This window comes from Pinus tabuliformis, chromosome 7 (genome assembly GCF_031772625.1).
Source record: "Pinus tabuliformis cultivar Carrire ecotype Pingquan chromosome 7, CPIR1, whole genome shotgun sequence".
Lineage (NCBI taxonomy): Eukaryota > Viridiplantae > Streptophyta > Pinopsida > Pinales > Pinaceae > Pinus > Pinus tabuliformis.
The window spans coordinates 94,610,518-94,622,189 of NC_142293.1; positions in this window are offsets into that span (position 1 = coordinate 94,610,518).

An 11,672-nucleotide genomic window follows, 5' to 3' on the forward strand; every position below is an offset into this window, starting at 1 on the left:
TACCTTAATAACTCCAAGAACTTAGTTGTGTACTCCTCATCTTTCATCGATCCTATATTTAGCTCATAAACCACCTTGGTTTTGCTGATGTAGTACCTCTCTGACAAGTACTTCTTCCTAAAAAGTCTCTTGAATTCAAGCCAACTCAACACTTTTGTCCTAATGTCTCTAACCCACTTCACATCTTCCCACCAGATGTCTACTTTCCCTTTGAGGATGAAGATAACTATGTTAGCCTTCATATTATCTATGTAATCATGAAACTCAAATAATTTCTTCATCCCAAGTAGTCATGCCTCTACATCCTCCGATTTATTCAAATCCCCATCAGAGGTAGGTGGCTAGGATTTATTGAACTCATCTGGAAAATATCCCATGTCATTCCTCCTATTCATATGATAATGATGACGATCATAGTGTCTATCGGAACTAGAACTACAATAGAACATGTATCCATTACCTCTCATATCTTGAGTATCCAAGAGCCTGTCATATCAGATTGTGTCATCCCTATTCGACCCATCCCCACCATGAGATCTACTACCATATGCCCCATTAGTCTCATCCTCCTGCCCATGGCTGATCCTAAGTGTTCCCTATCTCTGCAATTCTGACAAACTCTGAAGAATTATTGCAATAACTTATGCTTGTTTCTCCTGTGCCTACATGAATATCTCGTTATCCTCTTTGCAACTTATTATTTCTTCCTTCAAGCTTCTCAAAGTTTCTGCTATATAAGAAGACTTACCAACACCATGTTTCTCATCTAATCCATAGGGAGAGTCTCATGAACTTTAGTCTACCATCTTGCTAGTCATCTTTGATCTTCTTCCTGCAAGTATACCATTTCATCTTAAACCAAAACATAACATAATCAACATACCTCAGTTTAGTTTAGGGGAGGATATCTCATTTGCAAGATCAACCAGATTAGCACAATACATGTATAAACATAATAATATCATCATTTAAACATCATTTCAACCATAAGAAAGTTACCAAGCATGACGATACCAACTACATACCATGACTTCATACATGACAGCTATCACCATGTCAATGTATGCATAAAAACATATACACATTGAAATGCATAACCATTTCATAACTGACATACACTCACGACGACCACATCCAACAACAACACCATCAAATTTCACATGGCGAAACAAATGCAACCATGCCTACACAAAAATTGCATAGACCAAAAGCATAAAGAACACATATGAAACCAATATGTATGCATGACTAACACATCGCCCATCAAGTCCAAGGGGTGAACGATGCTATGATACCACTCTGTAATGCCCTCCTCCCACATTTACCCAAGTTAACTGGTCCGCTAAGGTAAACATGTGATGAGAGATTACTATGATGTGATTCAACTCCCCATGTACAATTAAGGAAGTGGAATTGACAACAAAAAACCATTCTGATCTTCCACACCTGCTACACAACCTTCAGGAGCCAACCAACCCTTCCAAGTTACCAACCCCTAAGACAAATTGAAACTTTACTAATATTGACCTTCAACCGCTCCCATGAAAAGTCATGCATGCGACTAAGGCATTCCAGTTGCTCCCATAGAAAGTTATGCCAATGACTGTGGACTTTTTCAAGAATTATTATGCCAGTGACCCCAGATTCTAAACCACTTTTCAAGGCTAGGTCTCAGGAAACTGCCAAAAACTTCATGAAACTTTAAAAAATGATAAATAAAAATGGAATAAGACTACTAATTCAATCATTGTTACAAGTGCTTGAGCTGACCCCTACTATCCATGACAGGAATTTCGTCAAACATGTCACAAATGTGTAATCTACAAGTCATAACAACATATTTGAGCATAGGGGTCTCATATTTATTTCATATAAATAAAGAATCATTGTTTCCTTATCACAATAGCTGCATTATCATCTATTAGGTCATATATTCATTGTACATTCATTTTCTAATCAAAACATGATGAGAGCCATACATCAAGTTTGTCATAAAACATACTCATAACCAACATATAAATACCATAAATAACAAGGATACAACAACCATAAAAATCACATATGAACTAATATATTTACAAATGAAATACCAAGGAGAATGAGATCTTATTAATGAATGCATAAGTCAACTAGGCTTGGGACTTCCATGAACCACCTGACCATAAATTGGTTGAACCAAATCTTTCTTTCAACCAATCACTGTCTTGCCATATTCCAAACATGAATGTGGGACACACAAAAAACCAATCCAAGTTTCCTCAGGCCTTACTGCACTCTCCACCGGATCATTAAGCCCTAAACAAGCATGGATGCCTCTGGACCTTTCGACCTACACCGTGAGGAATTTTCCTGTCTCATAGCCTCTATGTTATATCGTATATCCTGCCATTCACCGGTCGAGGATTCCTAGGCCTAATCGAGACTCCACCCTCTAGGATTTACCATATATCTCTTCATTCACTAGTCGAGGATTCATATGCCTTATCAAGGGCACATACCTCTAGGATTTACCTTATATCCCACCATTCACAGGTCCATAGTTCCTAGGCCCACCGAGGTACACAAAATCTGAATTTACCACAATCACACCTTCTTTGGTCCAGGGATTCCTAGGCCTTGTGTTCTTCTTCAGAGACCACCTCACTCAGTTTCGAAACCATCCAGCAATCCAGCTTAACCAAATAAAAGAGAACCCATCACACCATGGTTATCCAGAAATGGTAAGGCAAGGATGAAAATCTTTATCATACCTAGAAAAACCCATGCCAATGACAATGAGAGAACCAAATAAACACATGCATTTTCCATGCATGCCAAATCTAGCAAGAAAATCACACATGAAAATCGATACCTGCATGTAATTCTACTGTAGCCACTTGACCCTGCTCTTCCTTACTTGATTTTTGCTTCCCTTTGACTTCTTTGTCCTTCCTTTCCTTTCCTTGATCCAATGTTAGAGTGCTCCAAGAATTCTCTAAGTGTCCAAGAGTGAGAGAGAGAGAGAATAGAGAGAGCTCCAAAACTGAACTGACAAAAGGTACTGACTGATCCTCAAAATCCTTTTTATTAATGAGGCCTCTATTTTATTCAATTTTCCATTATTTTCCTTCATTTTCCTCATGACATGCAACCTGTGACCTTTCACCTTCCTTTTCTCCTAATTTCCATTATTTCCATAAATAATATGGTAATTAAGGCCTCATGCCTTTCCACAACCTTTGATTTTTCCTTTGCCAAATTCCTTAACCATAATAAACCAAATGAACACCCACACTAGGTTGTTTTTCCCAACATTCAACTTGGAATACATGTCCCATGACCTTGGTTATTTTTCCTTTATTAACTTTATTACATGGGATTTTGACCAGGGTTATTATATGTTATTACCTCTCTCTTGACAAGCTCACTTTATTTCTCTTCCTCACAATAGAAGGACCCAGATACATCGGAAATCAAACATGCACAATGCATATTATCTTTCTCATTCAAAAGGACAATTGCACTCCTCTCTTGTGCTGACAACTAAAGCCAAGGAATATCTTTAAGTAAACAGTAGTTGAATCATACTCCGGATGGGACTCCTACACCAAACAGTGTGAGGTCTTGTTGGGACCTTATATTGGGGAGATACCATATATGTTGGAAGTATCCAACATCATCAACAGATATCCAAATATTCTTTAGTAGTTACCTTCTTTAGATTGCTCAAGAATTCTTCAGTTTCTTGCCTGAAAACATTTATGTCCTTTGTTTCTATAAATGCTCCTATAGAAGGAATCTTGTGATCTCTGACGAAGGAGTCCAAACTATGATATAACAATGGTGAATAGGCAGTTATGATGTTGGCCACATAAATGCAAAGCAGTTTGTTTACCTGTACAAGCATTCTAACCTCAACCCTTTCCAATTTTTCTTCTTGCCTTCTTTTCCTAGCGAAATTTGATGGTTCATTTCTCTACTTAGAGCCCCATTCTTGGATCATATTGTTGGTTGCATGAATCACCTTCAAAAATTTCACATTCTCCTGCAATATCTTTTGCATTGCACGCAAGGGAACCACTGCCTTATGAAGGGTGATCATTTCTTCATACAATTTTCTCATAGTGTCACCCAATGTTTGAATTTCCTCACCTGCAGATGCCCGCAATTCCATCAGGTGAGAATAAGTGGAAGAAAACCTTTGGTTCTCGTCTAGGAGATGATCAATTTGTTGCCTTATAGAAGCTAAATCTTTTTCCAATTACTTATTTTCTTCCATTAAGAAATATGTATTTACTTTTTTATCTTGTGCAAAGACTAAGTTTTCTACTGTGACTGTCTTCAAGTTATTGTTGTTGTTAATCGCATTCACCCTCTTTGTATGAATGGAAACAGGACAAATCAAGTCATTAGGAGAATATTTCCACCTTTCCTGCATTATTTTGTTATTTAACTGGTATAAAGTTAGGTTGGAAATATTCATGACGATATCATCATCTAGAGGAGATATTCCCATCTTAGTGAATGGGATGTAGCCACCAATAAGAGGAGGTGAAGGATGATTGATGGCTTGTTCTACAATGGGCCCAATATTGGCCTCTTGGTCATCCTCCTCCCGTTCAACCTCAATATCTTGGGTTTGTATTTTCTCTTCTATTTCCCACACAAATTCCTCATCCTACATTTACTTGCTTTCTTCATCCACAAATTGTTTATAATGTTCTTCCTCAAACTGTTTATGTCTCACTTCTTCTTCTTCCTTCTTTTTCAATTCTTCTTGTTCCTCCATGTCTTCTTTTTCTTTCCTTTCATGTTTCTCCTCCCGTCTCTTTTCTTCTTCCTATTGCTTCTTCTTTAATTCTTCTTATTGTTTTCTCCTTTTTTCTACTGTAATGGATTCTCTTAAAATAACAAAATCTGCTTTGAAATTTTGGCTCCGCTCCACTACAGGATTATGCACAACTTTCCTCTTGTACTTAGCAATGATGACTGGAGTATGAACTTCATGTTGATTCCCTTTCTTGGACATCAATCTGCTCATGAACTGCACTGGAAGGGCCTTCCCATTAGAGAAATTTTGAGGTCTAAAATGGGCCTCCTAAGGAATATTATCAAATAATAGTGGAAATAATAAAATAATATTAGATTACATCATCAAATTTTAGAGGGAAAAAAGAAAAAACTACCTTCAAAATGTAGTTTTTAATTTTTTACTCCAAAAATGGTGAATCATCCACCATGGTTGACATCATCATCATGAATCCTATTGGTTCTTATAAATTTGATTTTGGTTGTACATTTATGCTTTGAGGCCTATTTTAGACCTCAAAATTTCTCGAATGACCACTTCATTGTGCATGTAGTTTGGAAGCATTGTAACAATTATTTATCTTATCTTCCTCTTATCGACAATACGACTCATAAGCCTAGGAAAAATGTAACTTGGCACAATGTATTTTACATACTCCCCTAGGATCATATTTGTGAAATCTCATCTCACCGAAGTTAATGCAGGTAAGTTCTTCAACTTCTTCTTCTGCAACCTTTGAGCTCTTGAGCTCATAGGATCCCACTTGCAGAGGGAAGGAAGGCCAATGTGCCTTCTTCTTCTTCTACAGTAACTAAAATAGACCTATGCTAAGATGATAAGTAACCTCCTACATGACAGCCTTATTAGTCACATACCTTGGCAAAATATGTGGAGGCTTCTAAGAACCGAACACTCCGCGATATGTGTCATGAGGTGAGGAATGCCAATATGCTATCTCTGCAACTGCTTTCCTAGTCTTGTGGGACATGCAAGGAGCTTCTTCCTCATAGATCATCTGATATAAAACTCTGAAGAAGTTCTTAACAAGTTTCTCATATACCCGTATGTAATTCTATTCTGACAATACTTTGCAATACACATTGATAGGGAGCTCCCATAGGGTCCACCTCCATGATTCTAGACCTGGGAATTCATGACGAGAAAAAATACCATCCAATAAGTAGGAAGACATGTAAAATTACGGTTTCTTTCCCTTAGGTGGTTCTTTTTCCTTGTTCAAATTAACCCTCAGCTCTTGGGATAACAAATGTGACCAATTGAATACTTAACCTTTTCTGACGAGAGGATACAACATGAAGATCCACCCTTCGACAAAGGATTCAATATACTTTTGTCCATAGATCTTGCAACACATAGCCATCAAGTATTGGTAAATTATTATGATAGACTTAGTCTTATGAGCAAAATCAGGCATTTGACGAAACTTAGCTGGTTCTCGCCACCATGACTTGGCCACTTCTCAAGTGTCCAGATATCTCCAAGCTGCATAAAATTGAGAATCCAAGTGTTTCTCAGACTTGGGAAAGTTGTAATATAAGTGAAAGTCATGTGGTTGGTATGAGGTAAGATGCTTCCAATTGACACTGTTGAGAATCATGTTCTTAGTGTTTAGACCCTGCAATATACACTTGATGACATTGGCACAAAGAAACACTAGATACTTGTAGTCAACTTTGTGGAACCATGACTTCTAAATATTCTCATAGAATTCCATCTCTTCCAGATATTTTGTTAACTCCTTTCAATTGATTACATATTTGGTAGTGAGTCATGTGATAGTAGAGTCTTTGTCGATAAGGAATTAGGTGTCTAACAAGATAGGAACTCTTGTCAAGGTATTGTTAACGAAATCTTTAGCACTATTTTTTTGTGATCTTGATGCAGGAGCAGGAGGCTTAAAGACAAAAGCCTTCATTTGATTCCAAAAATCCAAAAAAAGTTTACAAGAAAAGGAGTGGGATCCTTTAGATGTCAATTTTCAAAGTTTCCTTGGTAGGATTTGAGCTAGAATATAGGTATTGAATGATTTTGTAATTAATCCAAGTATTTTAGACTTAGTTGAGATTCTCGAGGAGAATATCAAGCAGTTTAGGTATTTGTCTAGGATTATATAGATTTGATCCATTGATTGAGGATCAGATTGTTGGATGTAAAGTATTTATGTAAGTTTTGAACTATTGTAAGAGGATTTGGCTGGATTTGAATTAGATTGTAAAAGAATTGAAATACCTCTGTATCTCTGTGTATTCTGGCATAATTGGTCAATTTCAGAGGGTTGAATTCCTTCGAGATATCTATGTGCAATGATAATTTCCAGTTTGGCATGTAGAATTAGAATTCTATATGATCTAGTGTTATTGCGTTTAAATTCCTTATTCATTTTGTATTAAGTTTAAATTGAATGTTTTTTGAATCACAAAGTTTTAGTTAGCAAAATTATGGATCCTTTAGAGCATAGCTAAACTTGGCAGAAGTGCTAAAATCATAGTGGAGTGAGGAAAAGTCTGATAAACTTGTGAGGAACCCCGAAGAAGATCAAAACCATTCTATCAATAGAACCTTTAGGTCTGTAGTAGTCACATGTAAACAAGCGTCATAGTTAAACCGAGGAGTAATTTGGTCTTCATAGGCAAAAGTTGTTTTCGCGTGGGCTCAAGGAGGTAAGTGGTAATTTTGGATAGTCACACGATTCCATTGAGAAGTCGACATGTAACATAGAGAAACTGCTTTTCTTGTGTGCCCTCAGCTTGATAAACATTGGCAAGAATTCCACGTGATATTAAGTGCCAACCGTTGGATCAAGCGGGCTTGATCAACAGCGGAGGATCACTCGGCTAGTTTGTGAGCAGGGAAAGCGACAACCGTCAGATTGAAGGAAGAGGATCGACGGTGGAGAACTCACACAATGAAGGTTGGGAGAAAGGTGGATGTGAGAATTTTATGAACGTCGGTGTTATTTTTCTTTTGGTTCCGGTAAGTGAAGTTGTTTCTGCTAATTTTCGGGAAAATTTAGCAATTCGACTATTTTGGTAGAATATCTAAGTTTGGAGGCGGATGACTGAAACTCCAAGGAAAGTTGAAGAATAACTTCCACCTACGCTTAAGAAGATTGTTTTAGGATTTGAACGATTATCCCTTACACCTGCAACCAGACCACCCATTAGTGGTATCAAAGCAACCTACTGACACTGAACAGGATCTCAAGGAACAGAAAAAGAAATCCAACATGGCCTTCAAAGTTGGAGGAAGCGGTGGCGGTCGAAGAAGAGGAAGACCAGTTGCAAATGCTGAAGTGTTGGAAGCTATGCAACAAATGCAGACTAGATTAGAGGCAATGGAAGTGGGAGGAGATGTAGATGTTGGAGATGTCAGTGAACCTGAAGCTGAAGCTACAGAAGAAGAGGAACTTGTAGATGTAACTCTTGAGATGAGATTGTTTAAGTCAGTATTGAGATCCACATCTAAGCCCAGACTTGAAGTTTCAATTTATACAGGAAGCTTAAGCCCTGAGGAATTGATAGATTGGATAAATGACATGGAGAAATTCTTCGATTATGAAGAAATAGAAGAAGGAAAGAAAGTGAAGTTTGTTGTCACCAAATTGAAAGGACATGCAACACTTTGGTGGGATGGAGTGCAGGCAGAAAGAAGAAGACTTGGTAAACAACCAATTAAGAATTGGAATAGAATGGTGGCAAAGTTGAAAAGTAAGTTTTTGCCAAGTGACTATCAAAAAAAATTATTTAGGCAGATGTAGAATCTTAGACAGAGGTATATGACAGTAAAGGAATACACAGAGGAATTCTACAAAGTGAGTATAAGAGCAGGACAAATCCAAGATATAGATGAGAAGGTTGCAAGATATGTGAATGGTCTCATAATGGAGATCCAAGATGAGATAAGTGTACTATCTCCTAAAACAGTAGAAGAGGCTTATCAGATGGTATTGAAGGCTAAAGAAAAACTCATGAGGAAGCAGTCTGCCATAAATAGAGGTACTTTCCGAGGAAGGGGAATTCAAGGTGGTAGAGGAAGGTCTACAGCACCTAGAGATGGAGCTAGCAGCAGCTCAAGTCAGCATGCACACATAGGAGGTGATGCAAGTGGAAGAGGGAGTTTTTCTAGAGGAAGAGGAGGCAGAGGCAGAGGAAGAGAAGTCAGATGTTACAAATGTAACAAGCTGGGACACAGAGCCTATGAATGCCCAGAAAACATAGGAATGAATCAGAGGAATGCAATTGTTGCTAATATTGAAGAGGAGGCAACAATGGTAATAGAAGAAGAAAATGTACTAGAGAAAGGAGAGTCTTTGGTAGTTAACAAAGTTTTACTAAAGCCAGCTAAGGAAATTTTTGAACCAGCACAGAGAAAAACCTTGTTCAGGACTGTGTGCAAGGTTCAAGGGAAGTGTTGTCAGATGATAATTGATAGCGGTAGTACAGATAATTTGGTTTCCACAGAGTGGTGTAGAAGTTGAAATTGAAGACAAAGAAACACCCAACACCTTACAAGGTATCATGGCTTCAAAAGGGATATCAGTTGATAGTGAATGAGCAGTGTGAAGTGGAGTTGCAGTTGGGCAAATACAGAGACAAAATTATGTGTGATGTGATGCCTATGGATGTGTGCCACATATTGCTAGGAAGGCCTTGGCAGTATGACAAAGGAGCTATGCATGATGGGAAGAAGAACACATACAAATTTAGAAAAGCTGGTGTCAATCATACATTGCTGCCTATGGAAGAAGAGGATGCATCGAAGAAACCTGATCCAAAGACCCTTTTACTGAGTGGAAAGGAGTACTTGCAACAGATGGAAGAGGATGAGGTAAATTTTGCATTGATTTGCAAACCCAAGGTAATAATTACTTCCACAAAAGTTTTTGATTTACCAATTGAAATTCAAGAGATGTTGGACAGTTATTGTGATATCATTGTAGACGATTTACCTGATGAATTACCACCCATTAGAAAAATCAGTCATCATATAGATTTGATTCTAGGAGCAACCTAACAAAGCAACTTATAGGATGACTCCCACAGAGAATGAGGAAATCAGGAAACAGGTTCAGGAACTGTTAGACAAGGGACTGGTTAGAGAGAGTTTGAGTCCTTGTGTTGATCCGGATTTAAACAGGAACGCAACAAATTACAGAGATAACCATATACACAAAGATGCAGCGGAAATAATACTTCATTTCATTAATGGAAAATACTGAAATATGCTTACAACCAGAAATGGAAATAAACTAGCTAGGGCGATGGTAGCTTATCTCTGAGAAGAGATGTGATGGCTACATGCCTCTAAACTGTGTTACAATGAGGCTTGAAGGCCTATTTATTGTTGAGAAACAATGGAAAACCCTTAACATTCCAAAACCTAACCCTAGGAGATGAAACGCCAAACTGTGGGCCCCGTTTGGGGTAAATTGGTACATCAATTTCCCGGGGTCGTAACTTTAGCATATGATCTCCGTTTGACGCATACGATAGCTCGTTAGAAAGATCTATCCGAGCACTACCATTGTTGGAACGGGCAACATCGATCCATTCCATAGACCCATGTTGCCCCCGGATTACCCAAAAAACGTCGTTTAGGGCCTCAAAACGACTCCGGAAGTTCAGGACCCGAAAAACTGCTAAAAATAGTAAGTTGTGCTACAATTAAGGAAACTGAAAATGCTGAGAAAAACAATGGTGGGGGTCCAGGTGGACTTGGCAGGTGGCCACCAATATCCACCTGGATCATGTGTAGTGCCAATAGTGTTGAGCTCAAAGAAAGATGGAGGTTGGAGAATGTGCATTGATTCAAGAGTAATCAATAAGATAACAATCAGGTACAAATTTCCTTTACCTAGAATCGAAGATTTGATGGATTGTTTGAGTGGAGCTAGATATTTTAAAAATTTAGATTTAAAAAGTGGTTATCATCAAATTAGAAATAGAGAGGGAGATGAGTGAAAAACTGCTTTTAATACCAACGAAGGATTGTATGAATGGATGGTAACACCTTTTGGATTGTCGAACGACCCTAATACATTTATGAGGCTCATGAATGAAGTTTTGAAAGAATTTATAGGTAAATTTGTAATAGGATATCTGGATGATATATTAGTTTACAACAGATCAAAGAGGAACATGTGAGACATATGAGTTATGTCTTACAGAGGCTACAACAAGAGAAGTTACTGTTAAATTTAAAAAAATATTCATCAATGAAGGAAGAATTGGTATATTTGGGTTTTGTTGTTTCTGTTGAGGGGTTAAAGATGGATCCAGAGAATATCAAGGCAATCATGAAGTGGCCTTCACCAAAAAGTGTCTTTGAGGTAAGAAGTTTTCACGGTCTTGCTAGTTTTTATAGGAAATTCATAACGAATTTTAATAAGATCAATGCTTCTATTATTGACACTATAAAGAAGGACGGACAGCTATTTAAATACACTGTTGAAGCAGAAAGGAAATTCCAACTTTGAAGAGAAAGATTACTGAGAAAACTATTTTGATTTTGCCTGATTTTAATAAACCTTTTCAAGTGAAGTGTGATGCTAGTGGAGTTGTTTTAAGTCAGGACGATAGGTTCTGTAGCTTATTTTAGTGAGAAACTGAATGAGTCAAACAAGAAATATTCTTCTTATGACAAGGAGTTTTATGCAATGGTGTAGCCGTTGAACAAGTGGAGACATTACTTGATGTCTAAGGAGTTCATACTGTATTCAGATAGCCATGCATTGCAGTACATTATGCAACAACCAAAGCTTAACCAGAAGCATGCAAAATGGTTAGAATACCTTCAAAGTTTTAATTTTGTGTTAAATCATATAACTGGTCAATCAAACAAAGTAGTAGATGCCTTAAGTAGA